This window comes from Delphinapterus leucas, chromosome 1, assembly GCF_059928025.1.
Source record: "Delphinapterus leucas isolate spDelLeu-1000000601 "Yukka" chromosome 1, BTC_Dleu_Yukka2, whole genome shotgun sequence".
In the NCBI taxonomy this organism is placed as follows: Eukaryota; Metazoa; Chordata; class Mammalia; order Artiodactyla; family Monodontidae; genus Delphinapterus; species Delphinapterus leucas.
In genome coordinates, this window is record NC_143129.1 from 164,331,304 (window position 1) to 164,348,037 (window position 16,734).

Genomic DNA, 16,734 nt, shown 5'->3' on the forward strand with positions numbered 1-16,734 from the left:
CACAATGCAAGCCGAACTCTTCTCCTCTATGACCAAACCGCACCTCCCCCAGCCGTCGCTGCAGTCCCTCAGGTAGAACACCTGGGAGCCGCCACCCCACCCCTCCTCTGGCCAGCGCATCTCACAGGTTGCCAGGCGCTGACCTTTTCTGCCTCTCTCTCACTGGTCCCTCCTGCCTACAAGTCTTTCCCCACTGCCCTGGGGTGGGTCCTCATTAGCTCTCCCCCTCCTCACTGGTCTCTCCTGCAGTCTGTCTCCACACAGCCAGCCCACGGGGCATCTTCCTTAGACACAGAACGGATCAAACATGGGGCAGGCTTGGGAAGAAGCAAACCCAGCCGTGACAGCAGGAGGCAGTGATTCCCTTTGTTCAGCCAGAGAGTGAATGGGCCCGGCGTGGGGGTGGGGGGAGTGGGGGGAGTGGGCTGGGTGGGCTGGGCTGTAATCTCCCAGCACCTATGCGTGCCAGACTACAACATTCCTCTGTTCACTGTTCCTTCACCACACCCTGGGAAGGTGGGTATCACTGGACCCATTTTACAGATGAGGAAACCGAGGTAGGGAGGTCGCAAAGTCTGCACCCAACCTACAGCTGGGAGGTGACAGAGATGGATTTGGAACTCCAGTCTTTACAGCCTGATTCTCTTCAGTGTTCACAGCTGTCTCCAGAGACTGAGGGGAAATAATCTGTGTTGGGGGGCCCTTAAGAGTCAGTGGACCAAGAAGCTCTCTGGAAGGGTCTTCGTGGTGTGTGAGAGCGTGTGTGTGTGTGTGTGTGTGTGTGTGTCCGGACTGGAAGTGAATCTTGCCCACTGCTGCCCTCCGCTGACCAGAGGCAGAATTGCTCCAGTCTCTTGGGAATCTGACTGCAGGGGACCATGTTGCCCAACTCTAGGGACCCTGAAAAACCAGGTGGTCTGAGGTTAAATCCCTAATATATAAAGAGCTCTTAAAAAACAATAAGAGACAAACCCAACAGAAAAATGGATAAAGGACATAAACAGGCCATTTCACAAAAGAAACCATCCAACTGGTTAATAAGCAGATGACCAACTTCACTAATAACCCAAGGCATGAAAATAAAAACAATGAAGTGACATGTTCACCTATTAGATTAGAAATGGATAATGCCTTCTGTTAAAAAAGGTTTTTGACCAAGGCAAGCCTCGTGTGTAAGTTCCATTGCTTACGAAAACTGTCACCTACCAAAAAAAGATGGGTGTTGAGAAATGGGCACTCATATTGTTGGGAGAAGAGAGAACTGGTACTAATTTTTGGAGGATAGATGAGCAATATACGTAAAAAACTTTAATGTTCACATTTTGGACCCAACAATTCCACATCTGAATATTTCTCCTAAAAATGCAAAAGGACATATGTTTAAAGATGTTCATTGTAGTAGCGTTCATGGTCCATTCGTTGACAGAGAAAAATAGGGAGCCACAAAAACTAAAGAGGTGACTAGGGTTTGCCCATATTCGGGCTGATCCCATTTATGCATTTGCATAAATATAATGGTATATTTGTATGTGAGTATGTAATCAACATTTTTAAAAACTTTAATAACAATATTTTTACATAGATTCCAAGACATATTATTAAATGAAAAAAATTAGATTTTTTAGATTAGATTGCAGCATAGTTAAAATATCAATACTATGATCTCATTTACACATAGTTATGTGTGTGGGTATTTAAAGTGTGTGTGTGTGTGTGTGTATGTGTGTGTGTGAACAGAGGGAATTGTCTGGAAGATTGCTGTCAAAATCTTAATGGTGACTACCTTTGTGTAATAGAATTGCACTTGAATTTTACTTTCTCCTTTATACTTCTCTTATGGCTTAAATTTTTAACAATGAACCCATGTCATTGTTATAATGAAAAGAGTAATGCTATTTTCATTTTAGGAAAGGAAGAAATCAGAGGGTCTTCCTTCTCCAAGAGGTAGAGCCCAGTTGTGGGATTGGGTATGACCCTACTAGGAGGGCATGCTACTGGGTTGGGACATTAAGGAGAGACAGAACCGGGGCCAGATCTGCTGGCCCATTGTGAAGGTCAAAGGATGGCCTGCTGGTCTAACACCCTCACTTTGAGGCAGGAGTTGATCGATTAGGTGGTGTTCAGAGAGGGCAAGGGACTTGGCCAAGGTTAGACAGTGAGCCAGTGCTGACTCAGACACCAGAATGCAGGCCTTCAGACTCAAGGCCAGGACTCTTTGCTGGCTGTGCTCACTTCATAAGGCAGATCTGGAGGTCAGAAGTTAGGTCACTTTTTTTCTGGCCACACCACATGGCTTGTGAGATCTTAGTTCCCTGACAAGGGATTGAACCCAGGCCACAGCAGTGAAAGCACTGAGTCCTAACCACTGGACCGCCAGAGAATTCCCAGAAGTTAGGTCACTTTTAAACAGCATGTTTCCACAGATATGGTGCTGCCACTGATTTGCTGGGAGAACAATCCTCTTCACCTTAGTCTCATCTGTGAGCCTGGAATTCACAGCTCCCTGGAAACATCTTTGTACCGAAAGGCCTGTCACTGATGGTGACCAGGAAGCTGAGTTGTAGGGGAATGAGAAATGACCTCTTCCCTCTGTCCCCATGGCCTCCCCTCAACCGTCCTCACCACCCTCCCTGCCTCCACTACTGCCGCGATAGTTCATTTTCTATACCACCCTCAAGGGATGCATCAAAAACACCCCTCCAACCAGAGTCACCTCTGATTGGAAAATCTTTCTGTGGTCCCTCACTGCCCTTATTCAAGGGCCTCAGTGAGTGGCCCCAAACCATGTTTGCAGCCTCCTGCCCATCCCCTCCAGCCCTCCCCCGGGGTCACAGCCTATGTGCTGACTCTAGAATTTTTTTTTTTTTTTTAGTCCCTGTAGCATGTCTTTTTACCTCCCTGTGCATTTGCTATGCAACCCCCTCTATGTATTATAATATTTCTGCTCATTCTTTAAAACACCATCTTAAATAAATGTCTCCCTTTCCAGGAAGCCTTCCTGGACTCCCACAAGAATTTTTAAGGAAGTGCATTAAACTATTCCTACCTCCTTTCCTGTGACTTCAGTCACTTCCTGCTTTTTCTTTACTTCATTTTTCTTATTTCACATCTTCTTTTGAATTGATTTTTCAAAAATCCCCTTTCTTTGTTCTCTCAGCTAGCATGGAAGTGAAGCATACATAATGCACACTTAAAATTGAGAGTTGAGTAAAAATCCTTTGCCTTACTTCTACCAACCAATACAAAATCAGATGTTTTCAATCCATTTTATAATTATTATCATTATTGCTCATTTAGATTCACTAACACGTTTGCCAGTTTCTTTGTTCATCCTCACCTCTTGCTTCCCACACTTTTCTTCTGGGATTCTTTTTAACAGCTTTATCGAAGTATAAGTGGCATGTAATAAACGCTCATATTTAAAGTGAGCAATTTTGGGCTTCCCTGGTGACGCAGTGGTTAAGAATCCGCCTGCTGATGCAGGGGACATGGGTTCGAGCCCTGGTCCCGGAAGATCCTACGTGCTGCGGAGCAACTAAGCCCGTGCGCCACAACTTCTGAGGCTGTGCTCTAGATCCCACGTGCCACAACTACTGAAGTCCGCACGCCTAGAGCCCAAGCTCCGCAACAAGAGAAGCCACCACAATGAGAAGCCCACGCACCACAACGAAGAGTAGCTCCCGCTTGTCGCAACTAGAGAAAGCCCGCACTCAGCAACGAAGACCCAATACAGCCAAAAATAAATAAATTTATACAAAAAAAATTAAAGTGAGCAACTTTGATAAGTTTTAACATATATATACACCTGTGAAATCATCACCACTGTCCAGATAATGAACATCACCCCAAAAGTTTCCCTGTGCCTCTTTGTAATTTCTCCCTCCTTCCCTCCACTCCCTGCCCCACCCCATCCTCAGGAAAGCACTGACCTGCTTTCTGTCACTATAGATTAGTTTCATTTTCTCGAATTTTATTTGAGTGGAATCATAACAGTAAGTACTCTTTGTCTATCTTCTTTCACTCAGCATAATTATTCTGAGATTCAGCTGTGTTGCTGCATATATAAATAGCTTCTTCTTTTTATTGCTGAGTAGTATTCCATTGTAGAGATCTACTACATTTTGTTTATCCATTTACCTGTTGATTTGGGACCTTTGAGTTATTTCCAATTTGGGATATTATAAATAAAGCAGCAATGAACATGTGTGTACAAATCTTTATGCAACGATGGTTTTATTTCTCTTAAGTACCTTGGAGTGGAATGGCTGAGTTATGTCGCAGGTGTATGTTTAACTTTTTAAGAAACTGCTAAACTGTTTTCCAGAATAGTTGTACATTTGACAATTTCCCCAGCAGCATAAGAAAGGTTTACTTGCTCCACATCCTCACCAGCACTCTGAATGGCCTTAGATGTTACAATAGGTGCACTATAGTATCTTACTGTGGTTTTAATTTGCATTTTAATGACAACTAACGATGTCGAATATCTTCTTACATGCTTGTTGGCCATCCACATGTATTCTTTGGTGAAGAGTCTGTGCAAATCTTTTACCCATTTGGTGGGGAGCTATTTTTTTTATTATTATTGAGTTTTCAGAGTTCTTTATATTCTGGATAAAAGTCTTTTATTAGGGGCTTCCCTGGTGGCGCAGTGGTTGAGAGTCTGCCTGCCAATGCAGGGAACGCGGGTTCGTGTCCCGGTCCGGGAAAATCCCACATGTCGCGGAGCGGCTGGGCGCATGAGCCGTGGCCGCTGAGCCTGCGCGTCCATAGCCTGTGCTCCACAACGGGAAAAGTCCTTTATTAGAGATGTGATTTGCAGAAACTTTCTCCCAGTCTGTGGCTTGTCTTTTCATTATTGTAACAGTGTCTTTCAAAGAATAGATTTTTCTTAATTTTGATGAAATCCAATTATCAATTTTTTCTTGTGTGTTATATCCAATCTTTAAAAATTTCAGTATTGTATACAGGAAATCATTGCCTAATCCAAGACACACAAAATATTTCTTCTATGTTTTCTTCTAGAAGTTTTATAGTTTTATGTCTTACATTTAAGTCTGTGATTCATTTTGAGTCTTATTTTTGTTCTTGTTTTTTGCCTATGGACATCCAGTTGTTCTAGTACTATTTCTTGAAAAGATAATCCTTTCTCAACTGAATTGCCTTCATATCTTTTCAAAAACAAATTGTCTAAGTGTGGCTCTATTTCTGGAATCTCTACTCTGTCCCACTGATCTGTTTGTCTCTCTTGAAACCAATACCACACTGTCTAGTTTACTGTAGCTTTAGAGTAAATCCTCCAACATTCCTCTTCTTTTTCAAAGTTGTTTTTGCTATTTTATGTCCTCTGTATTTTTATATAAACTTCAGAATTAGCTTGTCAATTTCTACACACACACACACACAACCTGCTAGGGTTTTCATTAAGATTGTGTTGAGTCTATAGATGAATTTTGGGTGAATTGACATTTAACAATATTGAGTCCTGTAATCTAAGACCATGACATAGCTTCCCATTTATTTAGGTCTTCTTTAATTCCTCTTAGCAATGCATTGCAGCATTCAGTGTATAGGTCTTACGCATCTTTTGTCAGATTCATCTCCAAGTATTTCATATATTTTATTATATTGTAAATAATGTTTTAAGTTTTAATTTCTGATTATTTGTTGCAAATAAACAGAAATAAAATGGATTCTTTCATATTAACCTTGTGTCAAACCTTACTAAACTCAGTTGTTTTTTCCAGTAGCACTGGCAAGAATCTCTAGTATAATGTTCAATAAAAGTGATGCGTGCTAACATCTCTACTTTGATTCTGATCTTAAGGGAAAGCATTCAATCTTTTACCATGAAGTATGATAGAAATTGTAGGTTTTTCATAAATGCCCTTTATCAAGTTGAGGAACTACTATTTCTAGAGCATTGAGAGTTTTAATCAAGAATGGATGTTGGGGGAAGAGGCGGCGAGGGGGCGGGCTCGTGCCCGGGAGTCCATGTGGGCGCCGGCGCAGCACGGAGCAGCGCCGTGTCGCCAAGGCGGAGCTGCAGCAGCTCCGGGTGCAGGAGGCGGTGGACTCTATGGTGAAGAGTCTGGAGAGAGAGAATATCCGGAAGATGCAGGGTCTCATGTTCCGGTGCAGCGCAGGCTGTTGTGAGGACAGCCAGGCGTCCATGCAGCAAGTGCACCAGTGCATTGAGCGCTGCCATGCACCCCTGGCTCAAGCCCAGGCCCTGGTGACCAGCGAGTTGGAGAAGTTCCAGGACCGCTTGGCCCGGTGCACTATGCATTGCAACGACAAAGCCAAAGATTCAATAGATGCGGGGAGTAAAGAGCTTCAGGTGAAGCGGCAGCTGGAGAGTTGCGTGACCACGTGTGTAGATGACCACATGAACCTCATCCCAACCATGACCAAGAAGATGAAGGAGTCTCTTTCATCCATTGGGAAATAGATGTCTGCTATTGGCCATCGGGTCTGAAGGCAGGAGTCTACTTAAAAAGAGAAATGGGGATTTGGGTTTTCTAAGGAAAGTTTATGAATGAGGAAATTAAGGATGGCAGCAAGTTTAAGGCCTATATCACTTGCCTCTGGGCACTGGTTCCTTTGTGTTTGAATCCTAGAAAGTGAAAAAAACTGATGCTAAACTTTGGGTCAGAGATAGCACAGGAGAGTTTTTATGAGCCTGAACTTCACGTGACAAGTGCTTTTCCTGGCAACAGGGAGCCTCCCTTGTACCAAACCAGAGCCCTCCAAGGTACCAGATTCTCTTAGTACACAGATACCAACAGGCTGGCAGGTTCATCTGACCTGCTTATGAGCTGGTGGAGTGTGAGGAGAGGTGTTTCTGTTTGTTGCCAACCTCCTGTTTACCAGAAGGATCACTACAACGTTTCCCACAAACTGGAAATAAAACAAAATCCATGAGGTCACTAATTTAGAAGGGGAAAGGGGGCCTCTGGGGATTTGTTTTGCGTGGTTTTGTTTTATATACAAGGACATGAAGTCACTTTAAGATGTAGAGTTGGGAGAGGTAGTTTGGATAAAAACTTTGAAAGGGCCCTTGTGGATATCCATTTCTGGCCGTCAGGATGTGGATGAGCATTTCTTAAAATTCTCACACATGACGTCTTTCAGCCTGGAGACCCTGCAAAAATATAAGAAGCGCTATCACACTGGTAGGGGAAGCAAACCTTCCCTCTGACTGGCAGCCATGACGAGCCCTGAGGCTGTCAGCAGCAGAGTCAGCGAGTGACAAGACAATCTTGCAGTGACACTCACCCTTGAAGGGAAAGGGGATTTTGATTGTGCTATATGCCAGTATTCAAGAATGAACAGTGAAAGAGGAATTGTTAGCTGCTTAATTAAGAGAGCTATGAAGTACTGGCTTTGGAAAAATCTGGTTTTCATAAAACAAAATAGAATGAAAGCCTAAACCCAGTATTGCTTACTTTGCCCCCTGTGATAACAGAGCTCTGTTGAAACAATCCCTTGGCAGCACGAAGGTCAAAGGAGAAAAAGTCAGCAACTCAGGGGCAAGCTGTGACTCCTTTAGAGCAAAAAACGGGACAGCCCTCCGTTACCAAATACCACTTTTGGGACATGCGTTGTTCTGCCCCAATTCTGGCACCTTATCGTTTTATTAAGGACCTTGTGTTTTTACCAACTTATTACTTGAAATGATAATATAGCCTGTCTGTTTGCTGTTTCAAGACTGTGATATATTTTCCTAGTGGTCTGGTTTTAAAAATACATAAGACTTAATTTTTCTTCAAAAAAAAAAAAAAAGAATGGATGTTGGCTTTTGTAAAATGTTTTTTTTCCTCCATATTAAGATGATCACACGGCTTTTCTTTCTCAGTCTGTTAACATGATGAATTATGTTGATTACACTGCTGGGGTGTATTATTCTTTTGACCATCATGTAGTATCCTGTTTATATATTGTTGAATTCAATTTGCTGGCCTCATAAAATGAATCGGGAAGTATTCCCTCCTCTTCAATATTATGGAAGATTTTGTGTAGAATTTGTATTATTTCTTCTTTATGTGTTTGGAAGAATCCCTCAGTGAAGCCATTTGGATCTGGAGTTTTCTTTGTGGAAAGGTTTTTAACTACAAATTCCATTTATTTAAAACTTGTAGAGTTGTTCAGGTTATCTATTACTTCTTGAGTGGACTTTGGTAGTTTATATCTTTCAAAGAATTTGTCCATTTTATCTAAGTTATCAAACTTAGATTGGCAAAGTTTCCTTTCAGTACCTTACATGTCTTTGAAGATCCGTTGCCTTTTAGCTTGCATTGTTTCCAAATACAAAACTGGCTGTCATTATTCTTCTTCCTCTGCATGCAGTGCGTCTTCTTACTCTGGCGGCTATTAAGATTTTCTCTTTATCGCTTGTCTTAAGCAGTTTGATATGATGTGTCTTGGTGTATTTTTCTTTACGGTTCTTATGTTTGTGTTTTATTGAATTTCTTGGATCTGTGAGTTTATAGTGTTCATCAGATTTGGAAAATTTTCAGACATTTCTTCAAATTGTTTTCTGTCCCTCCTCCTCTCTTTTCCCTCCTAATGTACATATCTTAGGCTGCTTTAAAGTTATCCCACAGCTTATTTACGCTCATTTCATTTGTTACAGTCCTTTTTTTTTTTTTCTTTCTATGTTTTATTTTGGTTAGTTTCTATAGCTATGTCTTTAAGTTCACAAATCTTTTCTTCTGCAACATCAAAACTGTCATTAATCCCGTTCAGTGTATTTTTCAACCCAAACATAGTAATTTTCATCTCTAGAAACGTTTTTTTCTTCCAGTTTTATCGAGATATAATTGACATGTAGTACTCATCTCTTGAAATTCGATTTGGGTCTTTTTTATAACTTCCATGACTCTACTTAACAGGCTTAATCTTTCTCCTAGCTTCTTGAACATAGGGGATTCAGTTATAGTAGGTGTTTTAATGTCTTTGTCTCTTATTTCTATCATGTGTCGTTTCTGGGTGGTTTTGTTTTTGTTTTTGTTGGCCTCACCGCATGGCTTGTGGGATCTTAGCTCCCCAACCAGAGATCAAACCTGCAACCCCTGCACTGAAAGTGTGGAGTCTTAACCACTGGACCACCAGGGAAGTCCTTCTGGGTGGTTTTGCTTGATTTTTCTCTTCCTTATAAGTAGTATTTCCCTGCTATTTACATGCCTGGTACTTTCTTATTGGATGTCAGACATTGTGAATTTTACCTTGTTGGATGCTGAATAATTTTTGTATTCCTATAAATATTCTTTAGCTTTGTTCTGGATATGGTTAAGTTACTTGGGACTAATTTGACTCTTTCAAAAGTCTTGCTTTTAAACTTTTTTGGCAGGACCAGAGTAGCATTTAGTCTAGAGATAATTTTCCCCACTACTGAGGCAAAACCCTTTTGACTACTCAGTGATATTTTCCACTCTAGCTGGTGGGAATGGCACAATTCCTGGCTATATGTGAACTCTGAGAATTTTTTCCTCTAATCCTTCTGGGAGGTTCTTTCCCCAGCCTTGGGTCATTTCCTCATATGCAGTACTGTGCATCTCTTCCCCACCTGGTAATTTGTCCTGCGAACTCTAACTTCTTTGGCCTCCTTGGACTCCCAGCTCTGTCTCCTTATCTCAGGAAGACCTCCAGGGTCTGTCTGAGTTCCCTCTCCCTGCACTGTGACCTGGAAACTTTCTCTAGGCAGTAAGCTAGAGCAATTGTAAGGCTCACTTTGTTTGTTTCCCATCTCTCAGAGATCACTGCCCTTTGTTGTCTGATGTCCAATGCCTTGAGAACCACTGTTTCGTATATTTTGTCCTTTTTCTTTTCTTTTCTTTTCAAGTTGTTCCAGGTAGGAACGTAAGTCTGGTTCTTGTTATTCCATCTTGACTGGTAGAGGAGTCTTTTCCTCTGAGTTTAATTTTCTTCTTGCTGAAGTTCATCCTTCATACATTTTTGGAGCAAAAGTCTGAGATAAGATTCCCTTATCTCTCAGTCTGTGTATATCTGAATATTTCTTTATTTTACACTCATGCCTACATGCTGGTTAGCTGGATGTAGGATTCGAATTGTTTTTCTGATCACTCTGAGGCTATTATTCCGTTGGCATCTATTGTTGCTGACGAGAAATTGGCTTCAGGCAAATGTCATTCATTCGTGGATAATCTGTTTCCTCTATAGCAGCTTTTCAGATTTATTTCTTTATCTCTATGATTTTTAAATTTCCCTACAACATCTCTAGGGATGACATTTTAAAAACCTACTCAGAACTTAGTGTTTTTCATTTTAGGGGCTCATTTTTCTTCATGTATAGAAAATTCTCCACCATCATTTGTTCAAATGCTGCTTCTTCCCTACTGTCTCCTTCTGGGACTGATTAGATAAGTGTTGGAACTTCTCGTTTTCTCCACCATGACTTTTAATTTATCTTTCATATTTTCCATTCCTCTATAATATTAGATAATGTTTACTGAGTACTTACTATGTGCTATAAGAACTATAACTTGTTGATAGGAACTATAAACTCATTTAATCCTAATGGCAATACCATGAGGTAGGTACTAGTATATCTTCATTTTACCTTTGGAAAAACTGAGACCCAAAGAGGTTTAAAAACACACCTAACGGGCTTCCCTGGTGGTGCAGAGGTTGAGAGTCCGCCTGCCGATGCAGGGGACACGGGTTCGTGCCCCGGTCCGGGAAGATCCCACATGCCGCAGAGCGGCTGGGCCCGTGAGCCATGGCCGCTGAGCCTGTGCGTCTGGAGCCTGTGCTCCGCAATGGGAGAGGCCACAGCAGTGAGGGGCCCGCGTACCACAAAAAAAAAAAAAAAAAAAAAAAAACCACCTAAGGTCTTATAACTAGTAAGTAATAGAGTTGAAGTTTAATCCTAGGTGTGTGGCTTCAGAGCCCATGCACTCCGCTAATATTCTATACTAGCTGTCATAATTTCATCTTTTTGTGTTGCTTTATGTGCTGCAATCTGGGTGATGTCTTCAGACCAATTTGAGTTTATTAATTCTCACTCCAGCCTATGTCTAGTCTACTTTTCAAAACATCAAATGAGATTTTGATAGTTTATTTCTACTATCTAGTCTACTTCTCAAAACATCAAATGAGTTTTTGATAGTTTATTTCTACTATGTCTATTTGCTTCTTTTCTTCATGAGCCATATGCCTTCTATTCCTAATTCTATCTCTTTAAACATACTTATATTAAAGTCTTTAAGATTATTCTGTTACCCTAATTTTTGGCTTGTGCACCATTCAGGTCTCCCTTCATTAAAAAACTTGCCATTCAGCCACAAGGGGTGCAGTTCGCTGACAACCCAGGGATGTTAGTACCTTCAGGATCTGCCTTGGCTTTTGAGTTGAGGCCATGCTCTTCCTTGACAGTCTCCAAGCAATGACTGGTTACGAACGGGGTACTAGAGTCTCGCCATTTTTGCCCAACATGGGACTTCTCTAGTGGGCAATATTTGCTCTGTAATTCCCCTTTGGGTTAGCTAAGACTTTGTCAGATCTGCATCACGTCCAAGACTCTCATTGCCCAAACTTGCTTCCTCCTCTCTTATCCTTCACAAGCATTACCCCTCAATAAACCCCTTGCACTCCTAACTCCATCCCTGCATTTATTTTCTGGAGGACCCAACTAACACAACATGTGAATTATCCAAGTTGTTTCATCCTCTGACTTTATCTCCTAGAAGTCTTTCTCTTCTCATTCTTTGTAATATTTTACTAGTGAGAGTTGTTTCTAAAGAAGCCCCATGGGCCCTAAATTGCAGAGGAGTGCCATGCGTTGTTTCACAAGAAGCTCCATTTGCTTAACCTGTTCCATGACAAATTTTCTTTCAATTTCTTGGCTAAGGTTTCCCCCAAACACCACCACCACCACCACTGCATTTTTATTACAAACTTAACCCTCATACCCACACTATTACAAACTGTGATTGCAATTATGCTCAGGTGACTCTTTTCTACCTACAGCTTTTGATCTCAGCTATATATTTAAAAAGACATTTGTTATATTTTATCCACCATATCTATTTATTTACAGTGGGATACGAAAGGGGCTTCTTCTCCACCGTAGTATCCCATACTTACTGAAAGGAAACCCCAAAACACACATTAAGTATATGATGTAGTCCGTTAATTGAATATAACTGGTTTTCCATATAACTGGTTTCTCTGGTCATCCTATCTATCTTTTTAACTTTTAATTTTGAAATAATTATAGATTCTCAGGAAGTTGCAGAGAAGTCACGTATGCTCTTCATAGTTTCCCCCAATCAGGAATCTGCATTTTAAACAAGTAATCAGATGGCTCAGATGTAGGTGCTGTCAGTTCCACACCTAAACAATGATGCTCAGAGTTGGTATAGAAACACCCCAGCTCCCTCACCCCTCACATGGGTTATTTCTGAAGCATGTGTTTGGTACCATTTCCTAGAGATTCCCTGAAGGATGAAGCTTTGATTACCAACTGTGGTAGCTGGGGGTTTTTTTGTTGTTTTTTTTTTGGTTTTGTTTTTTGGCTGCATTGGGTCTTTGTTGCTGCGCGTGGACTTTCTCTAGTTGTGGCTAGCAGGGGCTACTCTTCGCTGCGGCGGGCAGGCTTCTCACTGCAGTGGCTTCTCTTGTTGCGGAACACAGGCTCTAGGCGCTTGGGCTTCAGTAGTTGCAGCGCATGGGCTCAGTAGTTGTGGTGCACGGGCTTAGTTGCTCCGCGGCATGTGGATCTTCCCGGACCAGGGCTCGAACCCATGTCCCCTGCATTGGCAGGCGGATTCTTAACCACTGCGCCACCAGGGAAGCCCCGGTAGCTGGCTTAATAGTGCACTCTCCTTGGTTGTCTTCCTTTCCTTCATCACCTCCCGCTTCTCTCCCAAAGTAACTGACACTCCTCAAATAAACGAAGTGAACTCAAATCCTTGTCAAATCTGGACAGCTTGTACCAGAAGTGGTGTTAGGAAGCAGGTCCTTACGATGGAATTCTAGAGTTGGGTCACTTGCCAGTCAATGGCAGAAAGACCCCATTGTTGACAGTCCTTGACATGTCATAGAAGCTCTGTTATAAGGACACTTGTGGTGAATGGGGGTTAGGATACAAGTGTAAGGGGATGTGATGGGTTATATAGCCTCTCTAACATCTGAGAGATACGGAGGCAATGGTACTTAAAAGAACTTGTGGAGTTTATTTGTTGTTGTTAAGTACCATTAATGTGGTGAATGAAGAAAATGATACACTGTAACTAACTAGCCAACTACCAATCTAGGTCATGGCATGAAAAGCAGAAGACTTCTATGACAGCATTTAAAAATCTCCTGATCTCCTGCAGCTGGAGGGAAGAAAGGACTGACAACCAGGTCCAGGACCCAACGATTAGAGTGGCAGAAGTGTCCCACTCACCTTTGTTGGAGGGTAAGAGGCTCCCCCTCCTTGCCTGGAGAACAGGCAGAGGCCTCACCTAAGGCAGATACCTTGTGAGAGGACACTTGCTCTCTTCAAGGCCTGCTACTACGTTCTCTTGTGACTTCTAGACTAATCCCTAAGGTCAAGTCCCAGCATGGCACCCCTGAGGAGGTATTATCTCTGCTTAGAGAAATTGGATTTTAGAAAAAAAAAGCAAGACCAGGGTTCAGTCAGGAGACAGAATCCACAATACTAATTTAAATAGAATCTAATGTAAAGTATTAAGTAGGTATAACGATATTAACTAGGTAACTGAAAAGGTAAAAAGAGTGATCGCTAAGTTATCACAAAGGCAGCAACTACAGGAGCAGATGCCATACCCAGGGCTGGTGAAATAAGGTAAGAGGGTGGAATTACCAAAATTGAAAAGCTTAGAGGAGGGATTCCAAGAAACTAAAACTCCGATCTCTGAGGAGGGGCACCAAAGTGTTGGAAACTGGTGCTGCAGAGTACTGGGAAAACTGCAAAACGGATTCAGCTGCCGTGAAGGGAAGTCGCTGCTGTGGCAGGGTGAAGAAGCTTCACTAGGGTGATGCTCGTGGGAACAGGAAGCCGACAGGAAGCCGATAGGAAGAAGCAAGTCCCTCCTTCGTGCTTTAGCCTTATCAACTCCCTTCTGCACTCCTTATTGGCAGGACATAACGGGGAGCAACTGGAGATGCTGAAATATGATTTTCTGAGTCCTGGCTCCAGCACTAAACAGCAGGGTGTAGCGCTTAGGCAACAGCTTAACAACTGACAGAAAGAATAGCTACAAATAATGATGTAGCAACACATGAACTGCCAGGACTGGAGGAAGCAGTCAAAAGGTTCAGAGAAGTCGACTCTCTAGAAGAAAAGTATTACCTAAAACCAGAGGACCCTCCAGCTGAGATGTTCTCAGCAAGCTCCTTTCACTGGAGCAATAAGAAATGAGTGTGTGAAGGCATCATGGACCAGCCCAGTGGTGGCTGTCCTTTCTAAGCTAAGAGGATAGTAGGGGAGGCTGCTATGCGCATGGACCCCCTCGTGTCTGTTAATGGTGTGACAGTGGGATTCCAGAACTGCAGAGGCCAGGCGGCAGCACTTAACCATCAGAGGCAAGGTGGATGGAAAGTCTACCAAAGGACCTTTACCCACGGATCCGAAGCTTCGCTAATAAACCTTGGAGTTCTGATCTTGGTTCAAAAAGAGAAGTGGCCCGAGTAAAGGACACTTCTGGGCAGTGGTGGTGGTTTGGTTGATTAATCAGGAACCTGCAAAGGGCAAGACTGAGAACTTGGAGTTAAGGAAATCTGGAGAAGAAGCTTGTGGATTGACCTCTGAGGGTAGGTACAAAGTGTGTGGATCTCGGTCTCATTTCAATGTCTACCAGACAGTGCTCACTGCAGAGGAGGCACCGAACAGCCAGTTAGATAGCATGATTCATCCCGTGGAAATGAGCCGTCCTCTCATCTCAGAGCATGCACAATGGGCCAGTGGGCCAAGCAGCCATGGCGGCAAGGATGGAAGCCATGCATGGCCCAACCGCATAGGCTCCCCTCACTAAAGGTGATCTAGGTATTACTACTACTCAGAGTCCAGTCTGTAAGAGCAAAGACTGATGCCAAGCTCTTGATATGGTACCACCCATGAAGGAAAGCACCGAACCACAGGGTGACAGGTTGATTACAAAGAACCCAACCATTCCAGAGGGGCCATGATTCTTCTATGACTTCATGGGATTGATACAGGTTTGTCTTGTCAATTCATAATGTCTTGGCTAGCACTACTATCTGAAGGCTTTCAGAGTGTCTAATTTCTCATCATGGGATTCCCCCAATAATACGACCATGGAGGAAGTGGGCATGACCATATTATCCCCCGGTCCTCCTATACGCCATAGCAACCAGAAGCTGCCATCCTGAGGAAATCTTGGAATAATCACTTGAAGGTATAACTAAGGCATCAGCTAGAAGGTAAGGTCGAGGTGCTGTCCTTAAGATATATTTATATACCTTCAGCCAATAGCCATTATATACATACAGGCTGTATTCCTGATCAGTAGACCATACAGCACTGGGAACCGTGGAAGTGGCCCTTCTCACCATTAATCCCAGTGTCCCAGTTGGTAAATTTATGCTTCCTCTCCCCAAATCCTTAGGCTCTGTTAGACTAGAGATACTAGTTCCCAGAGGGTAAGGGGAGAACACTGCTACCAGAGGACACAGTAATGGTTTTACTAAATCTAAAATTATATGTGCCTCCTGGCAACTTCGAGCTTCTCGTGCCAGGAGACCAGCAGGCATAAAAAGGGGTTACAGAACTGGCAAGGGTAAGTGATCCCGGCTGGCCCAGGTGAGGGTCATCTAGAATGGGTGGTAGAGAAGGAAGATGGTGCACATCACTTAGTCTCAGGACCAACTACAGCAGTGGCATTTTGGCTTGTTCCACTAACCCTACTATTGTCTTCCTTTTTAAAATATAGTGACAGGCCACCACCTTGAAGAAGCAGTGGAAGGACATGAAACTCAATGTGGGGTGCAAGTTGATCAGAGCAGGTACAAGGGAGGACTGAAACAGGTACTGTCATTGCCCTGCCCTTGTCCTTCAAACCCATCAGTGTGCCCCCACGACTTCCAGCTGCCAGCATCTGCATCATGGCTGAGGGATCTTCCCCCAGGACTGCAGGAAGCTGACTGCCTACATCACAGGTCACAAGTGCCGGGGAGCAGCCTCAACACTCAGAGGTGATGTATAAATGCCCAGTTCCCTTGTCCTTTGGCTGGGATCCTTCTGAGGCATGTGTTTTATCCCACTTCCTAGGGCTTCCCTATGGGAGAAACCTTCACTTGTCCTCTGTGCTAGCTGGCTTAATAGTGCAGCCTCAGGGGGCTGCCTCCCCCTTCCCTGTATCACTTTCCCACTTCTCTGCAGTGTTGCTTATACCTCCCAAATACGCTATTTTCTCCAGGTCATCTCCTGGAAGGACCTATGCTAAAGACACATGTGGTTCAAAAGGAGCAATGATTTAGAGAGTGAACTCATTTCTATTTTTTTTTTTTTTTTTTTTTTTTTTGCAGTACGTGGGCCTCTCACTGTTGTGGCCTCTCCCGTTGCGGAGCACAGGCTCTGGACGCACAGGCTCAGCGGCCATGGCTCACGGGCCCAGCCGCTCTGCGGCATGTGGGATCTTCCCGGACCGGGGCACGAACCCGTGTCCCCTGCATCGGCAGGCGGACTCTCAACCACTGTGCCACCAGGGAAGCCCTCATTTCTATTTTTAAAAAATCTCTCTC

The 16,734-nt window shown here is 43.2% G+C and overlaps 1 pseudogene; it reads left to right on the top strand.

Moving 5' to 3' along the window:
• The first annotated feature begins 5,932 nt into the window (after positions 1 to 5,932).
• Positions 5,933 to 6,947, top strand: LOC111175387 (TIM double twin CX3C motif protein pseudogene; annotated as a pseudogene).
• Positions 6,948 to 16,734: the final 9,787 nt, after the last annotated feature.